A 25,166-nucleotide genomic window follows, 5' to 3' on the forward strand; every position below is an offset into this window, starting at 1 on the left:
TCTCTGCCCTATTCACCGGTGCATAAACATTAAATACTCTAAATAAAGTGCCCCTAAATAAAAAGTAAAAAATCAAAAGTCTCCCTGTTACAACCTCTAACACCTTAACTATTTCAAAATCCCACCCTCTAAACAAAACCGCCACCCCCAAATTTTTACCAATACCACTTGAAAAAATTGTTGGACCCAGATCCCATCTAGCCACTTGTGGATTAAAGTCAAGACAGCATTCCTGCAAACAAATGAGAGTAAAGGTCAAATTCTTTAAAAAGTCAAATACCATTGCTCTTCTATTGGCAGTCTTAATGCTTCTAACGTTTAGAGAGAAAACAGACACCATCTCAGAGGATAAAACCTCATCACCAATCACGTCTCGTCATCATACTTATCTCCCCTCCCAGGGTCTTGAGAGAACCCAGAGATATCGATCAACCGAAAGACTGCCTGAGTGTCAAAAAGTGGAGAAGCCGGACTTGACATCTCCGAGTCTGACCTAACTCCAACCTCAGGTGAGGACCCCAAAAACCCCTTAGGGAACTCACGAGACAGTTCCTGGCTTCGTCTTTTCATCCTCTTTGTAGCAGGAATATTTTTTCCATCATACTCTTCCTCTGACTCCTCCATAGTGGAAGGTCCTGCTACAACTTTCTCCACTTCCACACTCTCAGCACAATCCATTACCTCGCCCACCACCTTAGCCTCGACATTCTCTCTTGCATTCTTTTTTTCCTCCTCCTCAGCCATAATCCTAGCATGTCTCTCTTGGTGTTCTTCAACTGATCTCAATTGGGTTCCATAAGAAGGAATAAATGGCAACCTAGTCTTGGTTACCGGACTCACACCAACTTCCTTCTCAATTGGATTCTCACAAGGAGGCACCAATTGTACGTTTGGACATGTGCGCGCCATATGCCTATCTGAACCACAAAGGTCACACTTACGACGCTCCGCACACTCAGCCGCCGTGTGACCTTCGCCAAAGCAATTACGGCAACACATGCCCTTCTCACACTCTTCACTCGTGTGCCCAAATTGAAAACAGTTCCTACAATACCTGGGTTGTCCAGGGTAGAACAGATACCCTCTGTTGCCCCCTATAGAGAAGTTTTGCGGGGGGTGTTTCAACCCACTTACCTCATCAGAGTCAGCTTTTAAAATGACAAAAAATTTGCGCTTACCGTTATAAGTGCCAAACCTGTTTACCAACTTCACGGGCTTTGATACAGTGGAGCAATAACGGTGTAGAAAAGCTGCAATCTCTTCATCCGGAACAAACGGATTAAACATGTGCACCACCAAGGGAATTCTGGACACTGGGACGTATGGAAGGAAGGATACACCTTCCAGTAGAGTTTCCCCCTCCTTCTGATGCCTTCTCTCCATTATCGTCGTCACCTGTTCCTGCTCTTTCAGCGTAATATCATAAACGCCTCTCCCTGGAAAATCCTGGACACAAAAGAGCCATTCCCTCGGTACCTTCAGTAACTCCTCCATGATCTCCTTCTGCACAGTGTAGAGACTCACAGCTCTCCGCTTCTCCTCGGCTACAACCACACGAATGGTTCGCTGGTAGGACGGCGCACCACGCTCCATCCTCGGGATCCCTTCTCGTTTCCAGCACCAGGCTCAGGTCGCCCCCCAATAGCAGCAGCCGGACTGTGTCCTCCAAGGAAGACACAGCCGGAAGGCCGAGGGACTAGCGTCACCAGGCACCGGAACCTTCTGACCAGACCAGCTGTTACACTTGATCTTAGCCAAAAGGCCGAGAAGCGATAACCAGAATGGGCGCCCAGCTACTCACCTGCCGTTCGCTGGCGCTTGTTCAGCTTGCGGTGAGCCTTGGGCACAGTGCTGCCGCCTTTTCCTCATCTAGGTGTAAGCTGGCTACAAATAGCAACAGAGACAAAGTCACCAGAGCAGCAAACAACCTCTAAACCCTTGAAACCCAGCTCCCCTTCTTAATCTTGTCCATTCCTCCCCCTCCCCTCCAGACATACCTTGCACCTCTGTCTCTCTCTCCTGCTCAGCTGCTACCGCTGATAAGGTGCCTAACGAGGTTGCTGGATCACCTGGTCTGGTCCTCTTCAGCTGCAAGTAGGTAGGTAGATAGAGCAAGCAATTAAGCACCACCTGCTGATTGCTCGCAATCACTCAATAATGCAATTAATTAAACTTTTAATTGATTGATAACCTAGATGTTGCTCAGATTTCCCTCCAAAACGTTTGTGCTGTCATTGCAAAGACCAGCATGCTGCAGGCTGCAGCAAATTTGCATAATTAATCCCGCCCACTTTTCCAACACTGATAATGCACGCTGCCAGCCAGCCAGCCAGCCAGCCAGCCAGCCAGCCAGCCAGCAAGCAAGCAAGCAAGCAATACATACTCTGACTTCTTCACAATGGATATGTACTGGGCACTTTTATTCCATGAAGTGATTACACAGACTTACATGATAACAATGATTAAATACATGGGATCAGGTGAACAGAATTGAATCGTGCACAGCACATGATAGAGAATAACAATCAGACTAGCGATCAATCCAAACGAAACAATAACAGTTAACAAACATTGCTACAAGTGTCCATAATTCAAGGAATGTCATGTTTTTGGTCCGTTCCGTCCAGGCTTCATTCAGGCATGCCATGCCGCAGACAGGGGGAGGCAGAGCTCGCACTTAGACAGAACAGAGAAAAAAAAAGGGAAGGAAGGAAGGAAGAAGGAGAACAAGTTTGCCTTCGTTCTCGCCAAGTGAGAGTCCAGTGGCTTTTTGCATTTTTTGTTCAATCAATCAATCAATCTATTTTTTTAACCAGCATAAGAGAGGTGCACCGGTCCTGGAGGTACTGCAATACCAGGTCAATGCGTGGAGTGGACAGAGCAAGCTCTTCTTCCATCTCCCTGTTCCAAAAATCCATTTAATATATGGTCCCCAGATAGGGGACGTATCAGATATTAAACTGATAAGAACAGATTTTTTTTTTAATTTTTTTTTTATTTTTGAACCACTCAGTCACAGAGTATTTCCTCCAGATAATATTCAAGGAATCTCACAAGTAACATCCTCATGATTCTTTATCAATAAAATTTAATAATACATCACATAATAATACACGTCAAACCCCACCACCATCCCAAACCACAGCAAACCACCCAATCCAATCCACAGCAAATAATAATACCTACCACATACTTTCTTCCATTCATACTTACCCCCATTGTTATTTACAACAAGGAAAAGGCCACCCCACATTTTAGCAATTATAAACCAAAAAACACCCACCACCCACACATTACCTCAACCCACCATAAAAAGTTTGATTACTGTTAGAAAAAAGAAGAAAAGAACACACATTAATTACTTAACAGTTTTCATTAAACTTCTACGCCATCATTAAACTTCAATATTAACATTTTTTATTTTTATCAAAAAAAAACCAATACCAGAAATTACACAAGAATTACCTCCACCTACCTCGTCTCTACGTACACCATCTTTTCCACTTCTTTGTCTTCCACACCCCTTCCGCATCTAACTCCCCATTTTTTCTTACGTCCCTTAAATAGTACAAAAACACCTTCCCTCTAATCATTCTCACACATGCATCCACAGACAAACATTCATTCTTAAACACCATTAAATTTCTAACATCCCACACAACTTCCTTTATACAGGCCATCAAAATCCACAATACCTTTTCTCTTACTTTTTCCAACTTACACAATCCAAATACCAACACTTCATACGAAAATACAGGAATCCCAGTCAAACCTACCACTAACTTCAAACACCTTTTCATTACATCTCTCACAAAATCACAATTCCAAAACACATGCACGATATTCTCTCTCGCCCCACAGCCTTGCCTCGGACACATTTCTGATCGTACAAGCCTTCTCCCATACTGAAATTCTCTCGTCGCCAAACAATTATGTATAACCATCCATGCAATATCTCTCTGTCTATTTAACATCTCAATTTCATCCATTCTTTTCCAAACTTCTCTACTCAAATTTTCATTCAACCCATCAATAACTATCACCTCCTCCCTATCATTCAATATTTTAAACACTTTCTTCTTCTCACACCATTCATCAATCGAAAATTTCTGCAATTCATACTTTTGAATACAAACAACAATTTTTTTATAAAACCACGGCCCATCCAAACAAACTGGCTTCGTCCTCTCCAAAACAAATAACCCAAACCTTCTCAAACTCATCCCCGCCGCATACTTCAACATACATGCTACCAAGCTTCCCTTCATACTGATTTTAATACACATCCTCACATAGTGGATCAACAAAAATCTTTCTACATTTGGTACATCCATACCTCCATTTACTCTTTTCTTTACCACTTTCTCTCTCCCCAATCTCTCCATTCTGCTACCCCAAAAAAATAAAAAAACAATCCTACACAATTTTCTCAAATTTTTGTCAGATGGTAAAAACACAAAGCTCAAATACAAAATAATTGGCAACAACACTGCCTTAATTATTAGCACCTTACCCCCAAAAGACAACACTCTATCATTCCATAACCCAATCTTCTGATTCACTCGACAAACCACTTTCTTCCAGCTTTCTTTCCCTTTTAAATCATCCCCAAACTTCACACCTAAAACATCAATATCATTTTCCACCATCGGCCACCCACACAATTCCAGTTCTCTCCAACTCCCAAAAGCCTTACAAGCACATTTACCCCAGTTCACTCTGAATCCACTTGCCATACAGAAAATCTCTACTAACAATTTCACTCTCCTCAAACTTGCTTGTGTCTTACAAATCACCGTAACGTCATCCATATAGCCAATCACTTTCATACACCTTGCACCACTGCCCGGAATTTCAATCCCTTTCACAACTTTATCATTCCTAATACTTCTCAACAAAGGTTCAATCACACAAATAAACAGAATCGGGGACAAGGGACATCCCTGTCTCACTCCCCAGCACACTTTAAAACTCTCAGTCAGCCATCCGTTAACTAGTACTACACTTTCAATATCTTCATACATACATTTTATCCATTTCATCAATTTCATTGGTATACCCATCCTTTCCAAAATCTTAAACATAAACTCATGTGCCACCCTGTCATATGCTTTTTCAAAATCTATCGTTGCAATCGCTACCTCTTGTTTCCTCTCCTTACAATACCAAATAACATCTCTCAATCCTATCAAACACTCCGAAATTTGTCTCCCAGGCACAGCACACACTTGCTCCTCACCCACCAACCCTTCAATCACTCTTTTAATCCTATTCGCAATCACTTTAGCAATAATTTTATAATCAACATTCAACAAAGTAATCGGTCTCCAATTCTTTAAATCACACCTATCCCCTTTCTTAAAAATCAATACAATCACCCCCTTTCTCATCGATTCAGTCATACCACCTCCATTTAAAACCACATTACACACTTCCACAAAATCATCCGCCAACACTTCCCAACACATCCTGTAAAACTCAATCGGCAAACCATCACACCCAGGCGTCTTATTCAATTTAAATTGGAAAATAGTTTCAAACAATTCAATTTTATTCATACCTCTTTCTAACCAACTTACATCCTCATCATTCACACCATTCTCAATACCACACAATACATCTTTTTCCAGACCCACATCTCTAACCTTCTCCTTATACAATTCTTCATAAAAAAGTTTTACTTCTTTCAACAAAGCATTCTTATCATTCACCACACACCCATCCTCTTTCATTATTCCTTCAACACCTTTTCTACCATCATACACCTTTTTAAAAAAGAACCTCGAACACTTCTCATCATACTCCAATACATTCAACTTTGCAGCAAACACTATCTTTCTACCTCTTTCTTCCAACCATCTACGTCTATTATCTCTAGCATCCTCTAGCTCCTTTTCGACTTCCCAACCCAACTCTCTCAGCTTACATAAATAATCAATCCTTTTTCTCCATACATCCCAACATACTCTTTCCTGTCTCGCTTTTTCCCACCCTTTTTTCATAAAAAACATACGAGTCTTAATTTTCATCCATTCCCACCAATCCAAAACACTATCAAATTTATTTTTACATTCCTTCCAATAACTATACAGTTTCACATATTCATCCTTCACATCCTCATCTTTCAAAATACTTACATTTAATTTCCAAAATCCCTTACCATATTCCATTTGTACTCCCATTCTCACCTCACATTCCAAGAGCACATGATCCGAAAAAGGAACTTTTAGTGTACGTAGAGACTTGGCCTGCGCACCCTGTGAAATAAAACAATAATCAATCCGAGACCTCACAGTGCCCTTATCACTAAAAAAAGTAAACTTATCACAGTCCCCCAATACATCTATCGCATCAACAAACCTAAAATCCCTAATCATATCAATCAAAAATCTCCCCGTTTTATCTAATTTATAACCATCACCCACACCCATCCTATCCCCCCTTCTAATAATACAATTGAAATTCCCACACAAAAAGGTCAATTCCCTCCCAGGCAGCATAAATTTCAAACATTCAAACACATTCATTCTGTCATTTTTATCTACAGGTGCATACATATTAATAATCCTACACACAGTGCCCCTATACCTAAAATAAACCATTAACACCCTCCCAGAAACAATTTCAACCACCCTCAAAATATCATACTCCCACCCTCTAAATAAAATCACTACCCCAATATTTTTACCTACACCACAAGAATAAACTGACGGTCCCAAATCCCACTTTGTGCTTAAAGGTTTATCACCCAAATTACATTCTTGTAAAACAACTAAATTAAAGACTAATGTCGCCAAAAAATCAAAAACAAAAGCTCTTCTTACAGCAGATTTTATGCTTCTCACATTTAGAGAAGCAATACGAAAAAGATTACTCAGAGGTACAAAACCTCATCATCTCACGTCCCTTCATCGGAACAATAACTGCTTTCCTGCTCCTGAGAAAAGCCCGAAATGTCAAAAAGCCTTGAAACAGCCGCCGTATCAAAGATAGGAGAATAAGGCCCCGAAGTCTCTGACTCAGAACGTTCCCCCACCTCAGGAGAAGAAACTGCCAAAGGCCTCTGGCATTCACCAGACACCTCTGTCTTTTTTCTTTTTGCTACTGGTACTTTTTCATACCCACCGGTGACCCCAGAAGTGGAGGCATCCGACTCTTTCAAACCCACCACCGGCACCTCTTCACACTCCATCACCTCAGCCACAACTTCAACTTTTGCACTTTCCTGCTTGGCTGCTTTCAAAGCAGCTTCCTTCATAATTTTTGCATGTCTTTCCTCATGCTCTTCCACCGGACGTAATTGCGTGCCAAACGAGGGAATAAAAGGCACTCTTACCTTTTCAGCAATTTTCACCTCAGGCTTACGTTGCACATCTTTACCTTCTGCAGGCTCTGCCACGGGAGGATCTAAACGGACACTCGAACACCATCTTGCTAAATGGCGGTCTGAACCACATAAGTCACATTTGCGCCTCTCAGCACATTCAAATGCCGTATGACCCTCCCCAAAACAATTCCTACAACATACGCCCTTACTGCAACTTTCACTAAGATGCCCGAACTGGAAACAGTTCCTGCAATATAAGGGCTGTCCATCCATTCACCTGTACCACACTTTCAATATCCACATACAAGCATTTAATCCAATTTAATAATTTACACGGTACACCCATTCTCTCCAAGATTTTAAACATAAATTCATGTGCTACCCTATCGTACGCCTTCTCAAAGTCAATCGTAGCCACCGCTACTTCTTGCTTTCTCTCAATACAATCATATAAAACATCTCTTACACCTATCAAACTCTCAGCAATCTGTCTCCCAGGTACTGCACAAATTTGCTCCTCTCCAACCATATCTTCAATCACCCACCTCATTCTATTTGCAATCAATTTAGCTAAAATTTTATAATCCGAATTTAACAGGGTAATTGGTCTCCAATTTTTTAGTTCCAATTTATTTCCCTTTTTAAAAATTAAAACAATCACACCTTTTTTCATTGATACAGTCATCTCACCCTTACGCAGAACACATTTACACACTTCTAAAAAATCATTCTCAATCATCTCCCAACACATCCTATAAAACTCTATCGGCAAACCATCACTTCCTGGTGTTTTATTTAATTTAAAATCTTTAATTGTATCCCACAACTCTTTTTTATCTATTTCTTTGTACAACTTTCTCCACTTCCACACTCTCAGCACAATCCATTACCTCGCCCACCACCTTAGCCTCGACATTCTCTCTTGCATTCTTTTTTTCCTCCTCCTCAGCCATAATCCTAGCATGTCTCTCTTGGTGTTCTTCAACTGATCTCAATTGGGTTCCATAAGAAGGAATAAATGGCAACCTAGTCTTGGTTACCGGACTCACACCAACTTCCTTCTCAATTGGATTCTCACAAGGAGGCACCAATTGTACGTTTGGACATGTGCGCGCCATATGCCTATCTGAACCACAAAGGTCACACTTACGACGCTCCGCACACTCAGCCGCCGTGTGACCTTCGCCAAAGCAATTACGGCAACACATGCCCTTCTCACACTCTTCACTCGTGTGCCCAAATTGAAAACAGTTCCTACAATACCTGGGTTGTCCAGGGTAGAACAGATACCCTCTGTTGCCCCCTATAGAGAAGTTTTGCGGGGGGTGTTTCAACCCACTTACCTCATCAGAGTCAGCTTTTAAAATGACAAAAAATTTGCGCTTACCGTTATAAGTGCCAAACCTGTTTACCAACTTCACGGGCTTTGATACAGTGGAGCAATAACGGTGTAGAAAAGCTGCAATCTCTTCATCCGGAACAAACGGATTAAACATGTGCACCACCAAGGGAATTCTGGACACTGGGACGTATGGAAGGAAGGATACACCTTCCAGTAGAGTTTCCCCCTCCTTCTGATGCCTTCTCTCCATTATCGTCGTCACCTGTTCCTGCTCTTTCAGCGTAATATCATAAACGCCTCTCCCTGGAAAATCCTGGACACAAAAGAGCCATTCCCTCGGTACCTTCAGTAACTCCTCCATGATCTCCTTCTGCACAGTGTAGAGACTCACAGCTCTCCGCTTCTCCTCGGCTACAACCACACGAATGGTTCGCTGGTAGGACGGCGCACCACGCTCCATCCTCGGGATCCCTTCTCGTTTCCAGCACCAGGCTCAGGTCGCCCCCCAATAGCAGCAGCCGGACTGTGTCCTCCAAGGAAGACACAGCCGGAAGGCCGAGGGACTAGCGTCACCAGGCACCGGAACCTTCTGACCAGACCAGCTGTTACACTTGATCTTAGCCAAAAGGCCGAGAAGCGATAACCAGAATGGGCGCCCAGCTACTCACCTGCCGTTCGCTGGCGCTTGTTCAGCTTGCGGTGAGCCTTGGGCACAGTGCTGCCGCCTTTTCCTCATCTAGGTGTAAGCTGGCTACAAATAGCAACAGAGACAAAGTCACCAGAGCAGCAAACAACCTCTAAACCCTTGAAACCCAGCTCCCCTTCTTAATCTTGTCCATTCCTCCCCCTCCCCTCCAGACATACCTTGCACCTCTGTCTCTCTCTCCTGCTCAGCTGCTACCGCTGATAAGGTGCCTAACGAGGTTGCTGGATCACCTGGTCTGGTCCTCTTCAGCTGCAAGTAGGTAGGTAGATAGAGCAAGCAATTAAGCACCACCTGCTGATTGCTCGCAATCACTCAATAATGCAATTAATTAAACTTTTAATTGATTGATAACCTAGATGTTGCTCAGATTTCCCTCCAAAACGTTTGTGCTGTCATTGCAAAGACCAGCATGCTGCAGGCTGCAGCAAATTTGCATAATTAATCCCGCCCACTTTTCCAACACTGATAATGCACGCTGCCAGCCAGCCAGCCAGCCAGCCAGCAAGCAAGCAAGCAAGCAAGCAATACATACTCTGACTTCTTCACAATGGATATGTACTGGGCACTTTTATTCCATGAAGTGATTACACAGACTTACATGATAACAATGATTAAATACATGGGATCAGGTGAACAGAATTGAATCGTGCACAGCACATGATAGAGAATAACAATCAGACTAGCGATCAATCCAAACGAAACAATAACAGTTAACAAACATTGCTACAAGTGTCCATAATTCAAGGAATGTCATGTTTTTGGTCCGTTCCGTCCAGGCTTCATTCAGGCATGCCATGCCGCAGACAGGGGGAGGCAGAGCTCGCACTTAGACAGAACAGAGAAAAAAGCAGGGAAGGAAGGAAGGAAGAAGGAGAACAAGTTTGCCTTCGTTCTCGCCAAGTGAGAGTCCAGTGGATTTTTGCATTTTTTGTTCAATCAATCAATCAATCTATTTTTTAACCAGCATAAGAGAGGTGCACCGGTCCTGGAGGTACTGCAATACCAGGTCAATGCGTGGAGTGGACAGAGCAAGCTCTTCTTCCATCTCCCTGTTCCAAAAATCCATTTAATATATGGTCCCCAGATAGGGGACGTATCAGATATTAAACTGATAAGAACAGATTTTTTTTTTTATTTTTTTTTTATTTTTGAACCACTCAGTCACAGAGTATTTCCTCCAGATAATATTCAAGGAATCTCACAAGTAACATCCTCATGATTCTTTATCAATAAAATTTAATAATACATCACATAATAATACACGTCAAACCCCACCACCATCCCAAACCACAGCAAACCACCCAATCCAATCCACAGCAAATAATAATACCTACCACATACTTTCTTCCATTCATACTTACCCCCATTGTTATTTACAACAAGGAAAAGGCCACCCCACATTTTAGCAATTATAAACCAAAAAACACCCACCACCCACACATTACCTCAACCCACCATAAAAAGTTTGATTACTGTTAGAAAAAAGAAGAAAAGAACACACATTAATTACTTAACAGTTTTCATTAAACTTCTACGCCATCATTAAACTTCAATATTAACATTTTTTATTTTTATCAAAAAAAAACCAATACCAGAAATTACACAAGAATTACCTCCACCTACCTCGTCTCTACGTACACCATCTTTTCCACTTCTTTGTCTTCCACACCCCTTCCGCATCTAACTCCCCATTTTTTCTTACGTCCCTTAAATAGTACAAAAACACCTTCCCTCTAATCATTCTCACACATGCATCCACAGACAAACATTCATTCTTAAACACCATTAAATTTCTAACATCCCACACAACTTCCTTTATACAGGCCATCAAAATCCACAATACCTTTTCTCTTACTTTTTCCAACTTACACAATCCAAATACCAACACTTCATACGAAAATACAGGAATCCCAGTCAAACCTACCACTAACTTCAAACACCTTTTCATTACATCTCTCACAAAATCACAATTCCAAAACACATGCACGATATTCTCTCTCGCCCCACAGCCTTGCCTCGGACACATTTCTGATCGTACAAGCCTTCTCCCATACTGAAATTCTCTCGTCGCCAAACAATTATGTATAACCATCCATGCAATATCTCTCTGTCTATTTAACATCTCAATTTCATCCATTCTTTTCCAAACTTCTCTACTCAAATTTTCATTCAACCCATCAATAACTATCACCTCCTCCCTATCATTCAATATTTTAAACACTTTCTTCTTCTCACACCATTCATCAATCGAAAATTTCTGCAATTCATACTTTTGAATACAAACAACAATTTTTTTATAAAACCACGGCCCATCCAAACAAACTGGCTTCGTCCTCTCCAAAACAAATAACCCAAACCTTCTCAAACTCATCCCCGCCGCATACTTCAACATACATGCTACCAAGCTTCCCTTCATACTGATTTTAATACACATCCTCACATAGTGGATCAACAAAAATCTTTCTACATTTGGTACATCCATACCTCCATTTACTCTTTTCTTTACCACTTTCTCTCTCCCCAATCTCTCCATTCTGCTACCCCAAAAAAATAAAAAAACAATCCTACACAATTTTCTCAAATTTTTGTCAGATGGTAAAAACACAAAGCTCAAATACAAAATAATTGGCAACAACACTGCCTTAATTATTAGCACCTTACCCCCAAAAGACAACACTCTATCATTCCATAACCCAATCTTCTGATTCACTCGACAAACCACTTTCTTCCAGCTTTCTTTCCCTTTTAAATCATCCCCAAACTTCACACCTAAAACATCAATATCATTTTCCACCATCGGCCACCCACACAATTCCAGTTCTCTCCAACTCCCAAAAGCCTTACAAGCACATTTACCCCAGTTCACTCTGAATCCACTTGCCATACAGAAAATCTCTACTAACAATTTCACTCTCCTCAAACTTGCTTGTGTCTTACAAATCACCGTAACGTCATCCATATAGCCAATCACTTTCATACACCTTGCACCACTGCCCGGAATTTCAATCCCTTTCACAACTTTATCATTCCTAATACTTCTCAACAAAGGTTCAATCACACAAATAAACAGAATCGGGGACAAGGGACATCCCTGTCTCACTCCCCAGCACACTTTAAAACTCTCAGTCAGCCATCCGTTAACTAGTACTACACTTTCAATATCTTCATACATACATTTTATCCATTTCATCAATTTCATTGGTATACCCATCCTTTCCAAAATCTTAAACATAAACTCATGTGCCACCCTGTCATATGCTTTTTCAAAATCTATCGTTGCAATCGCTACCTCTTGTTTCCTCTCCTTACAATACCAAATAACATCTCTCAATCCTATCAAACACTCCGAAATTTGTCTCCCAGGCACAGCACACACTTGCTCCTCACCCACCAACCCTTCAATCACTCTTTTAATCCTATTCGCAATCACTTTAGCAATAATTTTATAATCAACATTCAACAAAGTAATCGGTCTCCAATTCTTTAAATCACACCTATCCCCTTTCTTAAAAATCAATACAATCACCCCCTTTCTCATCGATTCAGTCATACCACCTCCATTTAAAACCACATTACACACTTCCACAAAATCATCCGCCAACACTTCCCAACACATCCTGTAAAACTCAATCGGCAAACCATCACACCCAGGCGTCTTATTCAATTTAAATTGGAAAATAGTTTCAAACAATTCAATTTTATTCATACCTCTTTCTAACCAACTTACATCCTCATCATTCACACCATTCTCAATACCACACAATACATCTTTTTCCAGACCCACATCTCTAACCTTCTCCTTATACAATTCTTCATAAAAAAGTTTTACTTCTTTCAACAAAGCATTCTTATCATTCACCACACACCCATCCTCTTTCATTATTCCTTCAACACCTTTTCTACCATCATACACCTTTTTAAAAAAGAACCTCGAACACTTCTCATCATACTCCAATACATTCAACTTTGCAGCAAACACTATCTTTCTACCTCTTTCTTCCAACCATCTACGTCTATTATCTCTAGCATCCTCTAGCTCCTTTTCGACTTCCCAACCCAACTCTCTCAGCTTACATAAATAATCAATCCTTTTTCTCCATACATCCCAACATACTCTTTCCTGTCTCGCTTTTTCCCACCCTTTTTTCATAAAAAACATACGAGTCTTAATTTTCATCCATTCCCACCAATCCAAAACACTATCAAATTTATTTTTACATTCCTTCCAATAACTATACAGTTTCACATATTCATCCTTCACATCCTCATCTTTCAAAATACTTACATTTAATTTCCAAAATCCCTTACCATATTCCATTTGTACTCCCATTCTCACCTCACATTCCAAGAGCACATGATCCGAAAAAGGAACTTTTAGTGTACGTAGAGACTTGGCCTGCGCACCCTGTGAAATAAAACAATAATCAATCCGAGACCTCACAGTGCCCTTATCACTAAAAAAAGTAAACTTATCACAGTCCCCCAATACATCTATCGCATCAACAAACCTAAAATCCCTAATCATATCAATCAAAAATCTCCCCGTTTTATCTAATTTATAACCATCACCCACACCCATCCTATCCCCCCTTCTAATAATACAATTGAAATTCCCACACAAAAAGGTCAATTCCCTCCCAGGCAGCATAAATTTCAAACATTCAAACACATTCATTCTGTCATTTTTATCTACAGGTGCATACATATTAATAATCCTACACACAGTGCCCCTATACCTAAAATAAACCATTAACACCCTCCCAGAAACAATTTCAACCACCCTCAAAATATCATACTCCCACCCTCTAAATAAAATCACTACCCCAATATTTTTACCTACACCACAAGAATAAACTGACGGTCCCAAATCCCACTTTGTGCTTAAAGGTTTATCACCCAAATTACATTCTTGTAAAACAACTAAATTAAAGACTAATGTCGCCAAAAAATCAAAAACAAAAGCTCTTCTTACAGCAGATTTTATGCTTCTCACATTTAGAGAAGCAATACGAAAAAGATTACTCAGAGGTACAAAACCTCATCATCTCACGTCCCTTCATCGGAACAATAACTGCTTTCCTGCTCCTGAGAAAAGCCCGAAATGTCAAAAAGCCTTGAAACAGCCGCCGTATCAAAGATAGGAGAATAAGGCCCCGAAGTCTCTGACTCAGAACGTTCCCCCACCTCAGGAGAAGAAACTGCCAAAGGCCTCTGGCATTCACCAGACACCTCTGTCTTTTTTCTTTTTGCTACTGGTACTTTTTCATACCCACCGGTGACCCCAGAAGTGGAGGCATCCGACTCTTTCAAACCCACCACCGGCACCTCTTCACACTCCATCACCTCAGCCACAACTTCAACTTTTGCACTTTCCTGCTTGGCTGCTTTCAAAGCAGCTTCCTTCATAATTTTTGCATGTCTTTCCTCATGCTCTTCCACCGGACGTAATTGCGTGCCAAACGAGGGAATAAAAGGCACTCTTACCTTTTCAGCAATTTTCACCTCAGGCTTACGTTGCACATCTTTACCTTCTGCAGGCTCTGCCACGGGAGGATCTAAACGGACACTCGAACACCATCTTGCTAAATGGCGGTCTGAACCACATAAGTCACATTTGCGCCTCTCAGCACATTCAAATGCCGTATGACCCTCCCCAAAACAATTCCTACAACATACGCCCTTACTGCAACTTTCACTAAGATGCCCGAACTGGAAACAGTTCCTGCAATATAAGGGCTGTCCAGGGTAAAACAAATACCCCCTATTTCCCCCAAGAGAGAAATTTTGCGGGGGATGTTTCACTCCACTCACCTCCGTAGAATCAGCCTTCAGGACAACAAAAAACTTCCGCTTACCGTTATAGACTCCATATGCGTTTAGCAACTTAACCGGCTTTGACACGGATGAACAGTACCTGCTTAGGAACACAAAAAGCTCTTCATCACTTACAAACGGGTTGTACATGTGAATACAGAGTGGAATCCTAGTCACAGGCACATAAGGCACAAAGGTAATACCATTCAAAAGATTATCACCTTCCTTCTGCCTCTTCCGCTCCATAATGGTAGTAACTTGCTCCTGTTCCATAAGAGTAACATCAAACATACCTCGGGTCTGAAAATCCTGCACACAAAATAGCCATTCCCGAGGTACCTTCAGCAGACCTTCCAAGATTTCTCTCTGGACAGAAAACAAGCCAACATCCTTCCGTCTCTCCTCCGCCACCAAGATCCTCAAAGTCTTCGGGTAAGAGGGGCCACCTCGCTCCATTGTAGATCACTTCCCGTTTCCCGTGGTGGTTCAGGTCGCCCCCCAATAGCAGCAGCCGGACTGTGTCCTCCAAGGAAGACACAGCCGGAAGGCCGAGGGGCTTGCGTCACCAACCAACAGGAACCTTCTGACCAGACCAGCTTTTACACTTGATCTTAGCCAAAAGGCCGAGAAGCGATAACCAGAATGGGCGCCCAGCTACTCACCTGCCGTTCGCTGGCGCTTGTTCAGCTTGCGGTGAGCCTTGGGCACAGTGCTGCCGCCTTTTCCTCATCTAGGTGTAAGCTGGCTACAAATAGCAACAGAGACAAAGTCACCAGAGCAGCAAACAACCTCTAAACCCTTGAAACCCAGCTCCCCTTCTTAATCTTGTCCATTCCTCCCCCTCCCCTCCAGACATACCTTGCACCTCTGTCTCTCTCTCCTGCTCAGCTGCTACCGCTGATAAGGTGCCTAACGAGGTTGCTGGATCACCTGGTCTGGTCCTCTTCAGCTGCAAGTAGGTAGGTAGATAGAGCAAGCAATTAAGCACCACCTGCTGATTGCTCGCAATCACTCAATAATGCAATTAATTAAACTTTTAATTGATTGATAACCTAGATGTTGCTCAGATTTCCCTCCAAAACGTTTGTGCTGTCATTGCAAAGACCAGCATGCTGCAGGCTGCAGCAAATTTGCATAATTAATCCCGCCCACTTTTCCAACACTGATAATGCACGCTGCCAGCCAGCCAGCCAGCCAGCAAGCAAGCAAGCAATACATACTCTGACTTCTTCACAATGGATATGTACTGGGCACTTTTATTCCATGAAGTGATTACACAGATTTACATGATAACAATGATTAAATAAATACATGGGATCAGGTGAACAGAATTGAATCGTGCACAGCACATGATAGAGAATAACAATCAGACTAGCGATCAATCCAAACGAAACAATAACAGTTAACAAACATTGCTACAAGTGTCCATAATTCAAGGAATGTCATGTTTTTGGTCCGTTCCGTCCAGGCTTCATTCAGGCATGCCATGTCGCAGACAGGGGGAGGCAGAGCTCGCACTTAGACAGAACAGAGAAAAAAGCAGGGAAGGAAGGAAGAAGGAGAACAAGTTTGCCTTCGTTCTCGCCAAGTGAGAGTCCAGTGGCTTTTTGCATTTTTTGTTCAATCAATCAATCAATCTATTTTTTAACCAGCATAAGAGAGGTGCACCGGTCCTGGAGGTACTGCAATACCAGGTCAATGCGTGGAGTGGACAGAGCAAGCTCTTCTTCCATCTCCCGGTTCCAAAAATCCATTTAATATATGGTCCCCAGATAGGGGACGTATCAGATATTAAACTGATAAGAACAGATTTTTTTTTTTTTTTTTTTTTTTCGAACCATTCAGTCATAGAGCATTTCCTCCAGATAAAGTTCAAGGAATCTCTCAGGTAACATCCTCATGATTCTTTTCAATAAAATTTTATAAATATTTACATCACAGCAAAACCCCAGCAAAACCACAGCAAAACCCCTCCACCTCCCTTTAAAACACCACCACAACCCACCACCCAACACACCAAAAAAGGCACAGCAAATTACTTACCCCAACCTCATATATCGCAGTCATCCCTTCATTCATACTTACCCCAACATAGTAATACAAATTTCATTTACTTTTCTACAATATTTACATTTCTACAATATTTACATTATTTTCATTCTACACAATTAAACCTCATTTAAACCACATAACCCCCCACCCTACCTTACCGATACCCATCACTTATCCTCTATTACCCCTCCACCCACCAATAAAATTATCTTCACAAACCTAGGAAAATTTAAAAATAAACATGTTATTCACATAAAAAGAATGCCATCTCTCCCACTTTTGATATAATTTTTTTTCTTTTTTTTTTTTCACTAAACTCAATAATTGAAACAAAACCCCAAAAAATCCCAAATTTACGCACACCATTTATTCCATTTTTTCGTCTTCCATACACCTTCCGCGTCCATTTCTCCATTTTTCCGAACATCTCTCAAATAATACAAATATACTTTCCCTCTAACCATACGTACACATGCATCAACCGTTAAACATTCATGTCTAAAAACTAACAAATTACGAACATCCCACAACGACTCTTTTATACATGCCATAATTGTCCACAACACTCTCTCACTTTTCTTCTCTATTGAACACATACCAAATAACAATACATCAAATGAAAATACAGAAATCCCAGTCAAACCTATTACCAATTTCAACAATCTTTTCAACACTTCTCTCACAAAACCACAATTCCAGAAGACATGCACCACATTCTCTCTATCTCCACACCCTTCCCTCGGACACATCTCTGTTCTCCCTAATCTTCTTCCATACTGTACCTCTCTTGTAGCCAGACAATTGTGTATCGCCATCCATGCTATATCCTTTTGCCTATTCAAAATTTCTATATCACTCAATCTCTTCCATACTTCCTTACTCATATTTTCAGTCAATCCATCAATCCTTAACACAGTTTCTCTGTCATTCAAAATTTTAAAAACTTTTTTCTTCTCACACCAATCCTCCCACTTCACATTCTGAACTTCATACTTCTTTAAACACACCTCAATCTTTCTGTAAAACCACGGAATATTAAAACACAAAGGTTTCATTCGATCAAACTCATGCAAACCATACCTCCTCAAACACATCCCAGCTGCATACTTCAACATACATGCAATCAAACTATCCTTTTTACAAATCCTAACACACATTCTTACATAATGCACCATTAAAAATCTTTCCACATCCGGAACATTCATACCCCCATTCTCTCGTAATTTCACTACTTTCTCTCTACTCAATCTCTCCATGCGACTACTCCAAAAAAATAAAAAAATTATCCTAATCAATTTCCTCAAACTCTTCTCATCCGGGGGGAACACAAAACTCAAATACAACATAACAGGGATCAAAACAGATTTTATTATCAAAACTTTACCTTCAAACGACAAAATCCTTACACTCCACAATCCAATCTTTTGATTCACTCTATTAACAACTTTCTTCCAACTTTCTTTCCCTTTCAAATCCTCATCAAACTTCACTCCCAAAACCTCAATCTCATATTCGGCAACCGGCCATCCACACAACTCCAATTCCCTCCATTCACCAAAAGCCTTACACTTACATTTATCCCAATTAACTCGAAATCCACTCGCCATACAAAAAAATTCCACTATCAATTTCACCCTCCTCAAGCCCGCCTGTGATCTACATACAACCGTGACATCATCCATATACCCAATTACTTTCATGCATCTTCCACCACTCCCAGGAATCTCAACCCCTTTCACAATCTTATCATTCATTAAGTTACGCAACAAAGGTTCAATAACACAGATAAAAATAACAGGAGATAAAGGACAGCCCTGTCTAACTCCCGAACATACCTTAAAACTATCAGTAAACCATCCATTAACTTGCACAACACTTTCAATATCTCTATACATACACTTTATCCAATTTATCATTTGCCCAGGCAATCCCATTCTCTCTAAAACACGAAACATAAATTCATGCGCTACCCTATCATATGCTTTCTCAAAATCTATTGTTGCAATCGCTACCTCTATCTTCCTTTCTTTACAAAACCACAGCACATCTCTCACACCAATCAAACTTTCCGCTATTTGTCTGCCAGGAACCGCACAAACTTGCTCGTCACCTACCATACTTTCAATCACTCTTTTCATTCTATTAGCAATCATCTTAGCAACAATCTTATAGTCAACATTCAGCAACGTAATAGGCCTCCAATTACCCAAATCATACTTATCACCCTTCTTAAAAATCAAAACAATCACACCTTTCTTCATTGAATCAGACATCACACCTTTTTCCAACACATACTTACAAACATCCAAAAAATCATCCCCTATAATCTCCCAACACATTCTATAAAATTCCACAGGCAAACCGTCACTCCCAGGTGTTTTATTCAACTTAAATTCAAAAACAGTTTCATACAACTCCTTCTTATTCAATTCCCTCACTAACCAACTAACATCCTCCTTACTTACACCATTCTCAAGTTTATCAAACATCTCCTCTTCCAAACTCTCATCACGCCTTTTTTCCGTGTACAAGTTCTCATAAAATGTTTTAACCTCATTCAAAATCTCATTTTTACCATGCAGCACTTCCCCACTCTCATTCAACACACCCTCCATACCTTTTCTACACTCATACGCTTTCTTAAAAAAATATCTCGTACACTTTTCATCACACTCCAAAACATTCAATTTTGCTGCAAATACAATTTTTCTACCTTTCTCTTCCAAACATTTACGCCTCATTTCTCTTGCATCCTCAAGTTCAATTTCAACATCCCAACCTAATTCTTTCAATTTACTCAAGTAATCAAATCTTTTCCTCCAATCATCCCAAACCTCTCTCTCCATTCGAGCCTTCTTCCAACTTTCTCTCATAAAAAATACTTTTGTATTTTCCTTCACCCATTCCCACCATCGTAATACACAATCAAAACTTGCTTTACATTTACACCAACATTCATACTGTTTACTATACTCCATTCTCACTTTTTCATCCTTTAACATGCTCACATTTAATTTCCAACTACTTTTTCCATATTCCATGTTTACATTCATCCTTACCTCACATACCAAAAGCGCATGGTCCGAAAAAGCCACTCTCTGTGTACGTAAAGACTCTAACTTAAACCCCTGTGATAAAAAACAAAAATCAATGCGAGATCTTACAGTACCCTTATCGCTATAAAAAGTAAACTTATCATAATTACCAATAACCTCCACCGCATCAGTTAAACCAAAATCCTTAACTAAATTGTTCAAAACCTTACCCGTACCATCTAACTTATACCCATCACCAACCCCAATCCTATCCTCCCTCCTTATTATACAGTTGAAATCCCCACACAAAATAGTTAAATCCCTCCCTGGTAAATTTAACCCTACACATTCAAACACATCCATTCTCTCTTTTTTATCTACTGGTGCATAAACATTTAATATCCTACACAAAACACCCCTAAACAAAAAACAAATCAATAAAACTCTCCCTGAAACTAATTCTAACACCTTCACAATATCAAATTCCCACCCCCTAAACAATATAGCTACACCAATATTTTTCCCCACCCCAAAATAATAAAAGGACGGACCCAAATCCCACTTAATACCAATTGGCTCATCCTGTAAATGACATTCTTGTAGGCAAATAATATGAAATGAAATTTTACAAAGGAAATCAAAAATCATCGCTCTCCTAACATTAGATTTTAAACTCCCTACATTAAGAGAGGCGACTTTAAACATAAATCAGGGGTAATTAACCCTCATCATATCATGTCCCTTCATCGGACTCAGTAGTCTCTAAGACCCTAGAGAAACCAGATATGTCAAACAATCTTGACACCGCCTGGACGTCAAAGACAGGAGAAGCAGGTCCCGAAGTTTCTGACTCTGACCTCTCCCCAGGCTCCGGAGAGGAATCCATTAAAACATTTGGATATTCTCTAGACAGAACTTCTTTACTATTTCTCTTTAATCTTTTTGACTGAGGGGCATCTTTAACCTCCAACTCACTAGATACACTAGCCGAAGATGGACTAGCTTCCAATTCCACAACAGAACTTGACTCACCACACTCCATAACTTCTGCTGCACTCTGGGCTTCTTCTTTCTCTTTTTCAGCTCTCTTCTTAGCATCTTCACGCATAATGTTTGCATGTCGTTCTTCATGCTCGGCTAAAGAACGCAATTGCGTGCCATACGATGGGATAAATGCGACCCTAGGCGCTTGCAAAGCCTTCTTACCTGCATCCTCCAGAACTGCTTCCTTCAGTTCCAGGTTTATTGCGTCCACTGCCCGGGCAGCACCTACCAACAAACTTGGACATAATTTAGCCATATGGTACTCAGACCCACAAAGATCACACTTACGTTTTTCTGAACACTCATAGGCCGTATGCCCCTCACCAAAGCAGTTTCTGCAGCACATACCCTTTTTGCAATCCTTACTCACATGCCCGAACTGGAAGCAGTTTCTACAATACATAGGTTGACCTGGATAGAAAAGATATCCCCTGTTTCCCCCAAGGGAAAAATTCTGCGGAGGGTGTCTCACACCACTCACCTCCGTTGCATCTGGGCGAAGAACAACAAAAAATTTTCTTTTCCCATTGTATACTCCAAATTGATTGACCAGCTTAACCGGCTTGGACACCTGTACACAATACCTGCTTAGAAAAATTGAAATTTCATCGTCACTAACAAATGGGTTATACATATGTACAACAAGCGGAACCCGGGACACAGGTACATATGGCAAGAACGTCATACCTGCCAATAAAACATTACCATCTTTTTCTTTTAGCCTTTCCATCACAGTAGTAACGCAGAACTGATCCGTAAATGTAATGTCGTACATACCCCGGGTCTGGAAATCCTGTATGCAAAATAACCATACCCGAGGTACCTTCAGCAGACCATCCAGAATCTCCTTCTGCACCGTATAAAGGCCAACTTCACTCCGTCTCTCCTCCGCCACCAACAGCCGAACTGTCTTCGGATACGAGGGGGCACCTCTCTCCATCGCTGATCGCCTCTCGTTCCCGGAGTCAGCGCAGATCGCCCCCCAATAGCAGCATCCAGACCGTGTCCCCACTGGGAGAACACAGTCCGGAAGGCCGAGGGGCTAGCGTTGCCGATCCTCCGGGGCCTCCCGACTAGACCAGCTTTTACACTTGATCTTAGCCAAAAGGCCGAGAAGCGATAACCAGAATGGGCGCCCAGCTACTCACCTGCCGTTCGCTGGCGCTTGTTCAGCTTGCGGTGAGCCTTGGGCACAGTGCTGCCGCCTTTTCCTCATCTAGGTGTAAGCTGGCTACAAATAGCAACAGAGACAAAGTCACCAGAGCAGCAAACAACCTCTAAACCCTTGAAACCCAGCTCCCCTTCTTAATCTTGTCCATTCCTCCCCCTCCCCTCCAGACATACCTTGCACCTCTGTCTCTCTCTCCTGCTCAGCTGCTACCGCTGATAAGGTGCCTAACGAGGTTGCTGGATCACCTGGTCTGGTCCTCTTCAGCTGCAAGTAGGTAGGTAGATAGAGCAAGCAATTAAGCACCACCTGCTGATTGCTCGCAATCACTCAATAATGCAATTAATTAAACTTTTAATTGATTGATAACCTAGATGTTGCTCAGATTTCCCTCCAAAACGTTTGTGCTGTCATTGCAAAGACCAGCATGCTGCAGGCTGCAGCAAATTTGCATAATTAATCCCGCCCACTTTTCCAACACTGATAATGCACGCTGCCAGCCAGCCAGCCAGCCAGCCAGCCAGCCAGCCAGCAATACATACTCTGACTTCTTCACAATGGATATGTACTGGGCACTTTTATTCCATGAAGTGATTACACAGATTTACATGATAACAATGATTAAATAAATACATGGGATCAGGTGAACAGAATTGAATCGTGCACAGCACATGATAGAGAATAACAATCAGACTAGCGATCAATCCAAACGAAACAATAACAGTTAACAAACATTGCTACAAGTGTCCATAATTCAAGGAATGTCATGTTTTTGGTCCGTTCCGTCCAGGCTTCATTCAGGCATGCCATGCCGCAGACAGGGGGAGGCAGAGCTCGCACTTAGACAGAACAGAGAAAAAAGCAGGGAAGGAAGGAAGGAAGAAGGAGAACAAGTTTGCCTTCGTTCTCGCCAAGTGAGAGTCCAGTGGCTTTTTGCATTTTTTGTTCAATCAAAAAATCTATTTTTTAACCAGCATAAGAGAGGTGCACCGGTCCTGGAGGTACTGCAATACCAGGTCAATGCGTGGAGTGGACAGAGCAAGCTCTTCTTCCATCTCCCTGTTCCAAAAATCCATTTAATATATGGTCCCCAGATAGGGGACGTATCAGATATTAAACTGATAAGAACAGATACTACACTTGATCTTAGCCAAAAGGCCGAGAAGCGATAACCAGAATGGGCGCCCAGCTACTCACCTGCCGTTCGCTGGCGCTTGTTCAGCTTGCGGTGAGCCTTGGGCACAGTGCCGCCTTTTCCTCATCTAGGTGTAAGCAGGCTACAAATAGCAACAGAGACAAAGTCACCAGAGCAGCAAACAACCTCTAAACCCTTGAAACCCAGCTCCCCTTCTTAACCTTGTCCATTCCTCCCCCTCCCCTCCAGACATACCTTGCACCTCTGTCTCTCCTGCTCAGCTGCTACCGCTGATAAGGTGCCTAACGAGGTTGCTGGATCACCTGGTCGGGTCCTCTTCAGCTGCAAGTAGGGTAGATAGAGCAAGCAATTAAGCACCACCTGCTGCTGATTGCTCGCAATCACTCAATAATGCAATTAATTAAACTTTTAATTGATTGATAACCTAGATGTTGCTCAGATTTCCCTCCAAAACGTTTGTGCTGTCATTGCAAAGACCAGCATGCTGCAGGCTGCAGCAAATTTGCATAATTAATCCCGCCCACTTTTCCAACACTGATAATGCACGCTGCCAGCCAGCCAGCCAGCCAGCCAGCCAGCCAGCCAGCCAGCCAGCCAGCCAGCAATACATACTCTGACTTCTTCACAATGGATATGTACTGGACACTTTTATTCCATGAAGTGATTACACAGATTTACATGATAACAATGATTAAATAAATACATGGGATCAGGTGAAAAGAATTGCATCGTGCACAGCACATGATAGAGAATAACAATCAGACTAGCGATCAATCCAAACGAAACAATAACAGTTAACAAACATTGCTACAAGTGTCCATAATTCAAGGAATGTCATGTTTTTGGTCCGTTCCGTCCAGGCTTCATTCAGGCATGCCATGCCGCAGACAGGGGGAGGCAGAGCTCGCACTTAGACAGAACAGAGAAAAAAGCAGGGAAGGAAGGAAGGAAGAAGGAGAACAAGTTTGCCTTCGTTCTCGCCAAGTGAGAGTCCAGTGGCTTTTTGCATTTTTTGTTCAATCAAAAAATCTATTTTTTAACCAGCATAAGAGAGGTGCACCGGTCCTGGAGGTACTGCAATACCAGGTCAATGCGTGGAGTGGACAGAGCAAGCTCTTCTTCCATCTCCCTGTTCCAAAAATCCATTTAATATATGGTCCCCAGATAGGGGACGTATCAGATATTAAACTGATAAGAACAGATACTACACTTGATCTTAGCCAAAAGGCCGAGAAGCGATAACCAGAATGGGCGCCCAGCTACTCACCTGCCGTTCGCTGGCGCTTGTTCAGCTTGCGGTGAGCCTTGGGCACAGTGCCGCCTTTTCCTCATCTAGGTGTAAGCAGGCTACAAATAGCAACAGAGACAAAGTCACCAGAGCAGCAAACAACCTCTAAACCCTTGAAACCCAGCTCCCCTTCTTAACCTTGTCCATTCCTCCCCCTCCCCTCCAGACATACCTTGCACCTCTGTCTCTCCTGCTCAGCTGCTACCGCTGATAAGGTGCCTAACGAGGTTGCTG

At 41.8% G+C, this 25,166-nt stretch overlaps 3 non-coding genes and 2 pseudogenes across 3 annotated transcripts; all 5 read right to left on the reverse strand.

Annotated features, from left to right (window-relative positions):
• Positions 1-2,821: 2,821 nt before the first annotated feature.
• LOC134584171 (U2 spliceosomal RNA) lies at positions 2,822-3,024 on the reverse strand (annotated as a pseudogene).
• Positions 3,025-10,344: 7,320 nt separating this feature from the next.
• LOC134584176 (U2 spliceosomal RNA) lies at positions 10,345-10,547 on the reverse strand (annotated as a pseudogene).
• A 6,299-nt stretch (positions 10,548-16,846) lies between these two features.
• On the reverse strand, positions 16,847-17,046 carry LOC134584197 (U2 spliceosomal RNA). Its single transcript, XR_010086489.1, has one exon. It is a non-coding gene; the product is annotated as a U2 spliceosomal RNA (small nuclear RNA).
• Positions 17,047-23,467: 6,421 nt separating this feature from the next.
• Positions 23,468-23,658, reverse strand: LOC134583960 (U2 spliceosomal RNA). Its single transcript, XR_010086326.1, has one exon. It is a non-coding gene; the product is annotated as a U2 spliceosomal RNA (small nuclear RNA).
• A 1,035-nt stretch (positions 23,659-24,693) lies between these two features.
• LOC134583961 (U2 spliceosomal RNA) lies at positions 24,694-24,884 on the reverse strand. Its single transcript, XR_010086327.1, has one exon. It is a non-coding gene; the product is annotated as a U2 spliceosomal RNA (small nuclear RNA).
• Between the last annotated feature and the right edge of the window lie 282 nt (positions 24,885-25,166).

Source organism: Pelobates fuscus, chromosome 13 (assembly GCF_036172605.1).
Source record: "Pelobates fuscus isolate aPelFus1 chromosome 13, aPelFus1.pri, whole genome shotgun sequence".
Lineage (NCBI taxonomy): Eukaryota > Metazoa > Chordata > Amphibia > Anura > Pelobatidae > Pelobates > Pelobates fuscus.